This window comes from Somniosus microcephalus, chromosome 19 (genome assembly GCF_052327205.1).
Source record: "Somniosus microcephalus isolate GS21.2 chromosome 19, FLI_Smic_1.0, whole genome shotgun sequence".
NCBI lineage: Eukaryota > Metazoa > Chordata > Chondrichthyes > Squaliformes > Somniosidae > Somniosus > Somniosus microcephalus.
The window spans coordinates 9,389,319-9,403,290 of record NC_141005.1 but is presented as its reverse complement, the minus strand read 5'-3'; the positions used below and the strand labels follow the sequence as shown (position 1 = coordinate 9,403,290).

General features: G+C 47.9%; 1 pseudogene; it reads left to right on the top strand.

The window, feature by feature from the left end:
- The window catches only part of LOC147103538 (serine protease FAM111A-like), a 96,774-nt pseudogene extending 84,244 nt beyond the window's left edge, over positions 1–12,530 (top strand).
- The last annotated feature ends 1,442 nt before the right edge of the window (positions 12,531–13,972 follow it).

The window sequence follows — 13,972 nt, the reverse complement described above, 5'->3', positions numbered from 1 at the left end:
CGGAGCACCAGGGCCACAGAACCCGGAGCCCCAGCCCAACATAACCCGGAGCACCAGGCCCACAGAACCCGGAGCCTCAGGCCCACAGAACCCGCAGCCCCAGGCCCACAGAACCCGGAGCCCCAGGCCCACAGAACCCGGAGCCCCAGGCCCACATAACCCAGAGCCCCAGGCCCACATAACCCGGAGCCCCAGGCCCACAGAACCCGGAGTCCCAGGCCCACATAACCCGGAGTCCCAGGCCCACAGAACCCGGAGCACCGGGCCTACAGAACGCAGCGCCAAGCATCCCTTGGGCAATGTCGCCGAATCGAATCGCGCGGTGAACGACCCGGGGATTGAGCCCAATTCCCTCACAACTGGGCCCGGGATATTTAAAGAGGTTAAAAACCAAAACTAGTCCCAACCCCCCACCCCCGCCCCACCCACCCCCACACACACACACACAGACACACTTAGGGTAAACAGTCCTATTCGGTGGGGCCCACTGCAGTACACGTCCCCTGGGACAAGATGGCCACCATACTCTAGGCAAGCGTGCACCCACCCATCTCAAAGCATTCGACTCCTCTTCTCATTACCTCTTTGGGGGGTGGCGGGGGGTGGGGAGCACAGCACCAGGGGACGGGTAATAATTCTCCCTGAGGTAACTTTCCCTTTAATAATCCCTAACTGCCCACCCAACATCCCCTTGGTTGACCCTGTTATATATTCTTTCTCCTTCCATCGAGCAGAATAAATAAGTGTCACAGGAAAAAAAAACGAGAACTTAAAACAGAAACAAGGACACAGGGACGGGGGTGGGGGGGCGGCACGGAAACAATGTCTATTCACACGAGCTTCAAAATTCTTAGCATTTTTGCTGTTGCCAAAAATATATCTATTTATAGGTAGAACAATATTAATAAAAATATTAAAATTGAATTGATTTCCTTTTCCTGTGCTTGCTTTAAAAAAATAAAGCAGGATTAAAAACCCCCTCCGGAAGCAAAAAAAGAGGAGGCCTATTTACAAAGGCAGCGAAAATAAAGCTGCCCGGCAACCACTCCCCCCCCGGTCTGCATGGCAACGGAAAGCGGGCATAGAGGCGTGTGGCTCCTCACACGCGTGCTTCGCGTGGGGGGGGCGGAGGGGGAGAAGGGCAAAAAGGGGGGGCCAAGTTTCGAGGTTCCGTGGTTCAATAACGGTTCAGAATGGGACGGTCAGGCTCCCGGCCGACTAGGCCGCGGTCTCGTTGCTAGGGAGCAGGTCGTTGCTGGAGGTGTCGCCGGCCAGTTTGCCGAGGCAGGCCCTGTCCGGCTGGTCAGTCTCTGCGACCGCCGACCCCTTGGCCTTCAGGACCTTCCGACGGTGGTAGCCTTAGAGTCCAAAAGTCGATCGATCTCTATCGAATATACTCAACGACTGAGCATTCACAGCCCTCTGGGTAGAGAATTCCAAAGATTCACCACCCTCTGAGTGAAGAAATTTCTCCTCATCTCAGTCCTAAATGGCCAACCCCTTATTCGGAGACTGTGACCCCTGGTTCTAGACTCCCCAGCCAGGGGGAAACACCCTCCCTGCATCTACCCTGTCAATCTCCCTCAGAATTTTATACGTTTTAATGAGACCACCTCCCACCCTTCTAAACTCTAGGAAATATAGGCCTAGTCTACTCAATCTCTCCTCATAGGACAATCCCCCCATCCCAGGAATCAGTCTGGTGAACCTTCGTTGCACTCCCTCTGTGGCAAGTATATCCTTCCTTAGGTAAGGAGACCAAAACTGTACACAGTACTCCGGGTGTGATCTCACCAGGGCCCTATATAATTGCAGTAAGATGTCTTTACTCTTATTCTCCAATCCCTTTGTAATAAAGGCTAGCGTATCACTTACTTTCCTAATTGCTTGCTGTAGCTGCATGTTAATATTCTGTGATTTGTGTACAAGGACACCCAGGTCCTTCTGAATACCAACATTTCCCAATCTCTCACCATTTAAAACATATTGTGCTTTTCTATTTTTCCTACCAAAGTGGATAACTTCACATTTCTCCCCATTATATTCCAGTAGAAGGAGGCCATTCGGACAGGCAGCACATTCCAGATCACAGCAACTCGCTGTGTAAAAGCAATGTTTCCTCATGTCGCCTCTGGCTCTTTTGCCGATTATCTTAAATCTGTGTCCTCTGGTTACCGACCCTCCTGCCCGAACCCTTCAGTACTCTTCGGCCTTCCTCCTCTCCTGCTGCCATCCCAGGCTTGACTCCCTCTTTGATAAGCCCACAGCTTTCCTCTGCGCCTCTCTTGGCATCCTACGAAGGGCCCATCGAGGCACTCGTCGCTGCCTCCTCACGAGCAGCAACCCCAACTGTCCCATCCTACTCTCTCGCCGACCTTCCCGCCCAGCTCGCCCACTGGGGGCTAATCTTGCCAATCTCCTCCCCATCCAACTCCCACCCCCGCCCCCCCCAGCGCTGACCCTGTGGACGCTGGCAGCGGGGCAGCCATCACTGACCCTCTCCGCATCTCCCTCCAGAATGTCCGTTCACTTGTGAACAAGGCCCTTGCCATCCATGAGCTTATTGTGGATGACTGCATCCAAATCATGGCCCTGACGGAAACTTGGTTGAGGGGTGATGACACCTTACCCTTAACTGAAGCCTCCCACCTGGCTAGACCTTCCACCACTTGCCCCGCTCAGACTGCCATGGTGTCGGTGTGGCTCTCATCACCAAATCACACCTTGGTCTGTCCCCCTATTCCTCCAGCAGTTTCTCCTCCTTTCAGCATCTCACCTTATTCCGCCCCTCTCACCTCTCATTTAAGGTCCTCATTCTCTACCGTCCACCCAAGTACCATAAAAGTTTTCTCACCGAGGTATCTTCACTGTTCTCCTCCCTCAGCCTCTGCACCGAGCGAATTCCCATCCTCGGTGATTTCAACCTCCATCTCAATTCATCATGCTCTCTCTCCTCTGAGCACACTAGCCTCCTATCCTTCCTTAATCTCTCCCTCCATGTAAACTCCCCAACCCATATTCACGGCCACCCCCTCGACCTTGCCATTTTAACTGTCTAGCCTTTGGCTCTCAAATCACCAGAACGTTTCTGCAGCTACCGATCTGTTCAACCACACCCTCACCACCACCTTTGATGCCCTAGTCTCTATTAAACCAATTACTCTCGCTCACCCCGGCCGGTCCCCCTGGTACGGCCCTCATCTTTGCTCCCTCAAGTCCAAGGGGCGCAGACTTGAACGGATATGGCGGACAACTGGTTTAGCCATTCACCACCAGATCTGGCTGGACCACATAAAGAATTATCGGGCCCTGCTCTCGTCTGCCAAAATTGCTCACTATTCCAGAATCATCCTGGAATGCAAAGAATAACCCCGGCTTCTTTACTGTACTGAACACCTTCTTAAACCCCTCTCCCCTGTCTCCTCCACCTCTGACAACAAGTGTGAGGAGCTCATGGACTTCTTTGTCTCTAAGATTGAGACCATCCGTTCAGCTGCCTCTGCCACTTCCCTTCCTTCCCCTAGCCCACTGGGCAAAGCTTCCTCTTAAGGTGGCCCCCTGCCCTAGCCCTGAACTCGCATCTTTCTCCAGTTTCTCTCCGATCTCCCCTCATGACCTCTCTGTGCTCATCTTGTCCATGAGACCCACCTCCCACTCCCTCAACCCTTTTCCCAATAAACTGCTGACCACCCAACTTCCTTTTCTGGCTCCCATGTTAGCTGACATTGTTAACGGTTCTCTCTCCTCACATACTGTCCCCCTCTCCCTCAAATCTGCAGTCATCACCCTTCTCAAAAAAACAACCCTTGACCCCCTCTGTCATTGCAAACAATGTTCGCTCTAATTTCTTTGGTCCGAGCGGCCCCTTTAACACACCGCGCGGCCCATTCAAGATTCCGCACGTGTGCGGTTTTTCTATTTAAAAGCCGGTGAGCCGGCTGCGCGGGACTTCAAGACTGCTGCGCAGCCACGGAAACATTACTTGCAAACTACCGCCCCATCTCTAACCTCCCCTTCCTCTCCAAAGTCCTTGAACGTGTTGTCGCCTCCCAAATCCGTCTCCATCTTTCCCGCAATTCCATGTTTGAATCGCTCCAATCAGGTTTCCGCCCTTGCCACAGTACCGAAACGTCTCTCATCAAAATCACGAATGACATCCTTTGTGACTGTGACAAAGGTAAACTATCTCTCCTTGTCCTTCTTGACTTGTCCAACGCCTCTCCCCCGTCGTCCAGTTGGGTGGGACTGCACTCGCCTGGTTCCATTCTGATCTATCTAATCGAGGCCAGAGAATCACCTGCAATGGCTTCTCTCCCGCCCCCGCATCGTTACCTCTGGTGTCCCCCAAGGATCTATCCTTGGCCCCCTCCTATTTCTCATCTACATGTTGCCCCTTGGTGACATCATCCGAAAACACAGTGTCAGTTTCCACATGTACGCTGACGACACCCAGCTCTACCTCACTACCACTTCTCTCAACCCCTCCACAGTCTCTAAATTGTCAGACTGCTTGTCCGACATCCAGTTCTGGATGAGCAGAAATTTCCTCCAATTAAATATTGGGAAGACCGAAGCCATTGTTTTCACTATCCTCAACAAACTCCGTTCCCCAGCCACCGACTCCATCCCTCTCCCTAACATCTGTCTGAGGCTGAACCACACTGTTCGCAACCTTGGTGTCATATTTGGCCCTGAAATGAGCTTCTGATCACATATCCGTGGCATAACTAAGACCGCCTATTTCCACCTCTGTAACATTGCCCGTCTCCGCCCCTGCCTCAGCTCCTCCGCTGCTGATAATCTCATCCAGGCCTTTGTTGCAGCCAGACTCGACTATTCCAAGTCACATGTGGCCGGCCTTCCACAATACACCCTCTGTAAACTTGAGGTCATCCAAAGCTCGACTGCCCGTGTCCTAACTCGCACCAAGTCCCGCTCACCCATCAACCCTGTGCTCGCTGACCTACATTGGCTCCCAGTTAAGCAGTGCCTCAATTTTTAAATTCACATCCTTGTTTTCAAATCCCTCCATGGTCTCACTCCTTCTTTTCTCTGTAATCTCCTCCAGCCCCACATACCTCTGAGATATCTACACTCTTCTATTTGGGCCTCTTGAGCATCCATTTTAATCGCTCCACCATCGGCGGCCGTGCCTTCAGCTGCCTGGACCCTGAGCTCTGGAATTCTCTCTCTAAACCTTTCCACCTCTCTACCTCTCGTTCCTCCTTTAAGACACTCCTTAAAAGCTCATCTGCCCTAATATCTCCTTATGTGGCTCGGTGTCAAATTTTGTTTGCTAATCGCTCCTGTGAAGCATCTTGAGACGTTTTATGATGTTATAGGCGCTATATAAATACAAGTTTTGTTGCTGTTGTTGTTTGAAACAGTTTCCTTATTTACTCTCTCAAAACCCTTTATGATTTTGAACGCCTCTATTAAATCTCCCCTTAACCGTCTCTGCTCAAAGGAGAACAATCATAGATTCTCCACATAACTGAAGTCCTGCATCCCTGGTACCATTCTGGTCAATCTCCTCTGCACCCTCTCCAAGGCCTTGACATCCTTCCTAAAGTGCGGTGCCCAGAATTGGACACAATACTCCAGCTGGGGCCTAAGCAGTGATTAATAAAGCGTCATAACTTCCTTGCTTTGGTACTCTGTGTCTCTATTAATAAAGCCATGGATTCCGCTGCCTTTTTTTAACAGCCTTCCCAACTTGTCCTGCCATATCAAAGACTTGTGCACATATACCCGCAGGTTTCTCCGCTTCTGCACCCCCTTTAAAATTCTACTGTTTAGTTTACGTTGCCGCTCCTCATTCTTCCTACCAAAAATGAATCACTTCACACTTCTCTGCATTAAACTGCATCTGCCATGTATCTGCCCATTTCACCAGTCTGTTTATGTCCTCCAAGTAAGCACGTTGGTTTGACACAAATCTGAAGGCGAATCCCTGTCATTGGCAGCAGTAGATGAATTTGTTGCTGCGACAGGTGGCACACGCCACAGGCCACACGTGACACGCCACAAGTGACACGCCCACGCCACATGCCACACATCACACGCCACACACTACACGTGACGCGTCACACGTCCTTTTGCAATGGCGGCTGACCAGGTGTGATTCCTTTCACTCCAACATACAGGAATTTTTTTGTGGTCAGCTCCACACCCAAACGAGTGACACTCACACAGAACCAGTTTCCCACCAAGCTTATCCCCATTGCGCCATTAGCAGAATACAGAGCAAAGGTCAGCTGGATCGGGAGTATGAATGTTTGGATGTGTGTGTGTGGGTGCTTGTGCGGGTGTGTTTTGCGGTGGGGGGGGTGCGAATCTCCTATCTTTGGCCCCCAGTTGAAGAATGGGTCACTGGGCTAGGATAGAAGATGTGACCCGTGCCCAGCGACCTGAGTGACTATCTGTGTCCCGAAGGGTCAGCTCACCTCACACTTCCCCTTCTAGTTCAATTTGTACAATCAGTTTTGATCTTCCACAATTCCCTCGATTCTAGAACGGTCCCCGTGGATTGGAAGGTAGCAAATGTAACCCTGCTGTTCAAGAAAGGAGGGAGAGAGAAAGGATGAGAGCAAGGTTCAGTGCTTGGACCTCAGCTATTTACAATTGATATCTGTATTGATTTCTTTGTGGGTTCAAAGACGAGACATTTATGAAAGAGAATGAGTTTTAATCTAAAGTCTGTTCAACTCTTTCTCGTTGGAGACATCAAGCTAGTGATGCATCTAGAACGAAACTGAAACTAAACTAGACTGCCTTGCTTGTCTCGGTCACATGACCTCTCTGCTGGTCAGGCATAAGTAATCAATACCTGCAAACATGCTATTAAGGCATCATAATCGAACAGGCAAATACCATCTCTATTTGCTGATATCATTACATCTCCTTTCCTTAAAACAAAAGTATTTTACTTTTAACTAACAACATGTTTTCTTTGTATTAATCTGCATTTTAACTGTAACACTTAATGAACTTACATTATCATTATCATGATCAAGGTTTTTTAACCTTGCTTTGTGTGTTCACATGAAATATGTAAATACACTAGAACTTGAAGAAAGAATAAGATAACATTACTTCCTTCTATAACAATAGTCCTTAAATTTGCTCAATGAGTCTCTCAGGAGGCTTCACGTGTCTTGAGGATTTTCTGATTGATTGTCCTTGAATCTGAGTTGTTGCCTCAGATGATTGGTTCTCAGCTGTGTGATCAGGTTGTTCAACAGTATCAGTCTCTTGACCTGCTGTGGCTGGTCCCATGAGAAGATCTCGACGATTTCTTCTCAGAACAGCACCCTCATCTGTCTGAATGGTGTATGATCTTGGTTGAACTTCACTCAGGACAGTTCCCTTCTGAGTCCATGTGTTTGTTTTGTCTTTCAACCTTACTTGGTCACCAGTGTGGAGTTCAGGTAGGTTTTGTGTTCCTCTGTCATAGTAGTACTTTTGCTTTTCTTTCTGTTGTTCTTTGAACTTCCTCACTTTCTCCCCCTCTTTTGTTTTCAGGAGGTCCTCCGAGATGGGTAGGTTTGACCTTAGCCGACGTCCCATCAGGAGTTGGGCTGGTGACATACCACACTCGAGCGGCGTTGTGCGGCATACAAGCATGCTCTGGTAGAAGTCAGTTCCACTGTCTTTTGCCTTGTACATCAGTCTTTTCACTGTGTTTGCGGGCTCTCCTGGGTCAACAGCTCTGGACAACGTGTCTGCTGTATACATCAGCTTACCCAGTGTGTACGCAACATTCAGTTCATCATAGACTGTCTCTCCTTCGCTTTCCACAACGAGGACTCTCTTTACCAGGTTCAGTCTCTCACAGGCTTTTAAACCTAGTATGGCTTGCACATCCTTTGGCACCACGATTAATGCTAACGTGTGCTCTCTGTCCTTGTGTGTTACTTTGACAATGCATCTTCCTTTCACTGGTATATCAGTACCTGTGTATCCTGTCACTTTCACTTTGATTCCATGTATCTTTGGTCTGGGTCTAATTTTCTTAAAATCAGTCTCTGATATCACATTAACTTGTGCTCCAGTATCCAATTTAAATGGAATGTGTATGTCATTCACTTTTAGTGTCAACATCCAGTCTCTTTCTTCTTCTTTGTTTTCAGACACAACATCTACATTGAACTCCTCTATGTCGCTTTCATCTACTGCACGGACCTTGCTTTGTTGCACTTGGTTCTTGCAGCAACGGGCATAATGGTTGTTTTTGTTGCAACTATTGCATTTTTTACCATATACTGGACACTTTTTTGGTGTATGCTGTGTACCGCATCGAGTACATGACTTCCGATTGTCTCTTTCATTTTCGTTCGCTGGCCACGCCTCTTTTTTCACATTGGCGCTCGTTTTGTTAAACGGTTTGTATCCGTTCTTTCTCACTGCATCCACGTTGCAGCTATTGTCACTGAACAGCCCCTTTGCCTGCGACTTCACAGTTTCTGTAGCCCTACACAGTGCTATGGCTTTTCCCAGGTCTAGATCTTGCTCTCTTAGCAGTCTTTCCCTTAGACCATTATCTGGAATGCCACACACCAGTCTGTCTTTGATCAGCGAGTCTGTCAGTCCCCCAAATTCACATGATTTGCTTCTGTTTCTCAGTTCAGTCACATACTGATCAATAGTCTCACCCATTTTCTGTACACATGTGAAAAATCTGTGCCTCTCAAACGTCATGTTACGTTTAGGTATGCAGTAGGCCTCAAACTGTTCCATTATTTTATCTAGTTTCATTTTGTCTCCATTAGCAACGAATGTAAAGTTATTATACACCTCCAGCGCTTCATCACCCACGACATGTAAGAACAGTGACGGTTTCCTTTTATTACTTTTCTCGTCAGCTCCGATTGCCGCTAAATACAACCCCACACGTTGTTTGAATCTCCTCTAATTTTCAGCCACATTACCTGTTAACTGAAGCGTCGCCGGTGGGTGTAATCCTTCCATTTTTTCACTTCGTTTGCTATTCTCCAATGGTAAGCAACGATGTTCTCTTTTGGCTTGCTAATTTGTGGAGAGCTGATTTAACTTCAGATTTTTTTTTCTCTTCATCTCTTTCAATCCTCTTCTGACACCATGTATTGATTTCTTTGTGGGTTCAAAGACGAGACATTTATGAAAGAGAATGAGTTTTAATCTAAAGTCTGTTCAACTCTTTCTAACAGCATTTACAGGAGACATCAAGCTAGTGATGCATCTAGAATGAAACTGAAACTAAACTAGACTGCCTTGCTTGTCTCGGTCACATGACCTCTCTGCTGGTCAGGCATAAGTAATCAATACCTGCAAACATGCTATTAAGGCATCATAATCGAACAGGCAAATACCATCTCTATTTGCTGATATCATTACAATATCAATGATTTAGATGAGGGGACTGAGTGTAATGTATCCAAGTTTGCTGATGTTACAAAGTTAGATGGGACAGTAAGCTGTGAGGAGGATACAAAGAAGTTGCAAAGGGATATAGATAGACTAAGTGAGTGGGCAAGTAGTTGGCAGATGGAGTATAATGTGAGGAAGTGTGAGGTTATTCACTTTAGTGGGAAGAATAAAAAAGCAGAACATTTTATAAAAGGTAAGAGACTAGTAAATGTTGGTATCCAAAGGGATTTGGGTGTCCTTGTACACGAATCACAGAAAGTTAACATGTGGGTATAGCAAGCAATTAGGAAAGCATATGGTATGTTTGCTTTTATTGCAAGGCGGTTGGAGTATAAGAGTAAAGAAGTCTTGCTGCAATTATATAGGGTCTTGGTGAGACCAAATTTGGAGTATTGTGTACAGTTTTGGTCTCCTTACCTAAGAAAGGATATACTTGCCATAGAGGGAGTGCAACGAAGGTTCACCAGACTGGTTCCTGGGATGGGGGGATTGTCCTATGAGGAGAGATTGAGTAGACTAGGCCCATAGGCCTAGAAATTCAGTATAGCCACGTTCGGGGCGCTACAGTCGGGCGGCCGCTAAAGTTTGCGCCCGGCGCAAGTTCGCGCCACCTTCGCCGATATTCAGTCGCATCGGCCCAAGAGGTTGCTGCTGCGCTAAAACAGGCGATGCACGACTATCATTAGGCGCTAAGCCGGCGGTCCGGGGTGATACCCCCGAGGGCGGGCGCAGCGCAGGTGCGGTGAGTTGCTGATTGACGGCAGACACTCTGGCGCCGGTCAGCTCTTAAAGGGGCAGGGTGGACTTGTCTGGCTGCCATGCCCTGCGCACTGCAGCCCTGAAGCAAGGCCTGACCAATGCTGGTTCATCAGTTCTACGCCCTGGACCATGGGGAAGCCCGCTATTCTTCCAAATCCCATTGTACGCTCTTGCTGCTTGTCCAGGGTCATGGGGAAGGAGATGTACTGACGTCTCCTTCTGAAAAGGGCATTGTTCACCTGTCGGATGCAGCAATGTACCGCGAACTGGGAGATGTTGGCAATGTCCCCAGTAGCGGATTGGAAGGAGCCGGTGGCATAGAAGTTGAGAGCCACCGTCACCTTCACTACCACCGACAGAGACGTCCTGCTCCTCAGATGTGGCTGCAGATCTTTGCGAAGCAGGTGGCAGATCTCAGTGACCACCTCCCTTCTGAATCACAGCCTCCGAACACATTGCTCCTCAGACATGTTCAGATATGAGAACTGCTGGCGGTATACCCTGGGTGGGTAAGGCCTCCTGTGCCGGCACCTGTTGGCCCTTCTCCGTCTGGCCATGACTGGCACTCTCTCACGGCGTCTCTGATCCCTTTGAATGCAATGCAGAAAGCCAACTTTTCCACTCATTGTAGCCCCCATTACAGTATATGTGGCGACTCAAGGCTATGGCACTGAAAGTGAAATCCAAGTGCAAAGCTCTGGCCTGAAGCCAGAAGTACCTGTGCGAGCGCTGAGTCAAAGCAGAAAGCTCTCTGCCTTTGTCTCTCACACAGAAGGATTGGCACAAAATGGCTGTCACTTATAATGCAGGAGGAGTCCCCTTTAAATAGCGCCCCCCGCACCCCGCAGTGACTGGGAACCGTTCCCCTCTACCAGTCGCTGGGGGCGCCAGGCGCAAAGAAGGGCGGCGCCACTGAAGTTCCGGTTTGGGGCGCACAAAGGGCGTTGCACGATGAAATGATGTCAGGATCTGCGCGCGCAGCTGAGCGCGCGCAAAGACTTTGCGCCGACGCTAAATCTCTAGTGAAGTTGGGGAGAGGCGCAGATCGCGCTGCGCCCGGCCGCTAGCCGCCTAGCGCCCAACATCTCCTCCTCCTAAGGCGCTACCGGCTGGCGCAAGCAACTGAATTTCTAGGCCATATTCTCCAGAGTTTAGAAGAATAAGAGGTGATCTCATTGAAACGTATAAAATTGTTAAGAGACTTGACAGGGTAGATGCTGAGAGGCTGTTTCCCCTGGCTAGGGAGTCTAGAACCAGGGATCACAGTCTCAAAATAAGGGGTCGGCCATTTAGGACTGAGATGAGGAGAAATTTCTTCACTCAGAGGGTGGTGAATCTTTGGAATTCTCTGCCCCAGAGGGCTGTGGAGGCTCAGTCGTTGAGCATATTCAAGACCGAGATCGATAGATTTTTGGACTCATGGGGAATCGAGGGATATGGGGATAGGGCGGGAAAGTAGAGTTGAGGTCGAAGATCAGCCATGATCCCATTGAATGGTGGAGCAGGCTCGAGGGGCCGAATGGCCGACTCCTGCTCCTATTGCTTATGTTCTTATCAGATTTCTTTCTTTACAGGTGCGAGTGGAAATAACTAATTTCATACGTCAATTTGCTAATTCCGTGGGATTTATATATAATTATGAAAGCAATATGTTCAGGGGAACCTGTTTTGTATTTGATGGTAAACAAACACCTTCTGACCTGTTACCAAGTTCTCGAAGGTGACCAAGCACTCCGTAAATTCCGAGTTAGTTTTGGGAATTGGAATCCTTATCCTGACGAATAATTATCACATCAACGGTTTCAGACTTAAGACAATCGTCGCCTCCTCGACTGAACTTGACTATAATCTATTCGAATTGGAACGTGACCAGACTCAATTGCCTCTTTCGATCAGATCTCAGGACGCCCAATGACCGACAAGTTTGTATCATAGGTTGCCCTGGCGGCAGAGATAAAAAAGCGGGTACTATCCCAATAATCCCAGCGGAGCAACGGAAGGTCCTATTTGATAATTTCCTAAATCATGCCTGTCGGAACCCGGACTGTGACCGGATGAAGTGCAGAGAGGGAGAGGCCGAGGCTGAATTAACCGGCAAGCACCGATTCACTGAGGAAAGCTTCCAAAGCTCATATTCCGATAACGTCATCACTTATCGGACGTATTTCAAACATGGATCATCTGGATCCCCGGTCATTAACTCGGAGGGGAATCTGGTTGGGATCCACCAGTCTGGATACCTCTATTGCGAAGATGGGGAGGATAAGATTCTAATGGCACAAGCGAGAACGATTCCATTTATTCTTAAAGATATTGGAAGAAACAAACAGACATTTACAATCAAGACTTAAATATTGATTATTTATAAAAGGAAATACTTGGGGTTGAGCAGCTGAGATAATAAAATGGTCTTTCAAAATCAGACTGGGCAATTTCCATGCTTTACTTCTTTTATTTCCTGATATACAGAGCAGGACCAACATAGAAACATAGAAGATAGGAGCAGGAGTAGGCCATTCGGCCCCTCGAGCCTGCTCCGCCATTCAATGAGATCATGGCTGATCATCCAAATTCAGTACCCTGCCCCTGCTTTCTCCCCATATCCCTTGATCCCTTTAGCCTTAAGAAATATATCCAACTCCTTCTTGAATATATTTAATGAATTGGCCTCAACTGCTTTCTGTGGTAGAGAATTCCACAGGTTCACCACTCCCTGGGTGAAGACATTCTTCCTCATCTCAGTCCTAAATGGCTTACCCCTTATCCTTAGTGTGGAGATGCCGGTGTTGGACTGGGGTGGACAAATGTAAGAAGTCACACAACACCAGGTTATAGTCCAACAGCTTTATTTGAAATCACAAGCTTTCGAAGCGCTGCTCCTTCGTCAGGTGAAGTGGAGAGATGCATAAAGACACAGCTTATATAGTCAGAGAATAATGTCAGATGTTTACAGGTAATCTTTCTAACTGCCATTTATCACACCTCAGCAGAGAGATAATCACAGCAATCAAAGGTGTAAATGGTGTCCAAACAGGTTAGTCAGGAAAACATTACATCAAAGAACAATGAGGTGGGGTCACAAGGGGTCAAATGTTGCAGATGCTGGGGTCTGTATGAAAAACAAAAAAACAGACAAGAAACATTTTTTTTGCTGGAAATCACAGCAGGTCCGGCCGCATCTGTGTGGAGAGAACAAGCCAACGACGACTCGAGTCTGGATGACCCTACGTCAGGTGGGGTTACACGTAGCGTGACATGAACCCAAGATCCCGGTTCAGGCCGTGTTTGATGAATCTGTTAGAGATTTTTGAGGTTATAACTGATAGAATAGATAAGGGGGAACCAGTGGATGTAGTGTATTTGGATTTTCAGAAGGCATTCAATAAGGTGCCACACAAGAGGTTATTAAACAAAATTAGGGCTCATGGGATTAGGATAATATGCTAGCATGGATTGAGGATTGGTTAATGGACAGAAAACAGAGAGTAGAAATAAACAGGTCATTTTCGGGTTGGCAGGCTGTAACTAGTGGGGTACCACAAGGATCAGTGCTTGGGCCTCAGCTATTCACAATCTACATCAATGATTTGGATGAGGAGACCAAATGTAATATATCCAAGTTTGCTGATGATACAAAGCTGGGTGGGAATGTAAGTTGTGTGAGGAGGATGCAAGGAGGCTTCAAGGGGATATAGACAGGCTAAGTGAATGGGCAAAAACATGGAAAATGGAATATAATGTGGAGAAATGTAAAGTTAACCACTTTGGTAGGAAAAATAGAAAAGCTGAGTATTTTTTAAATGGT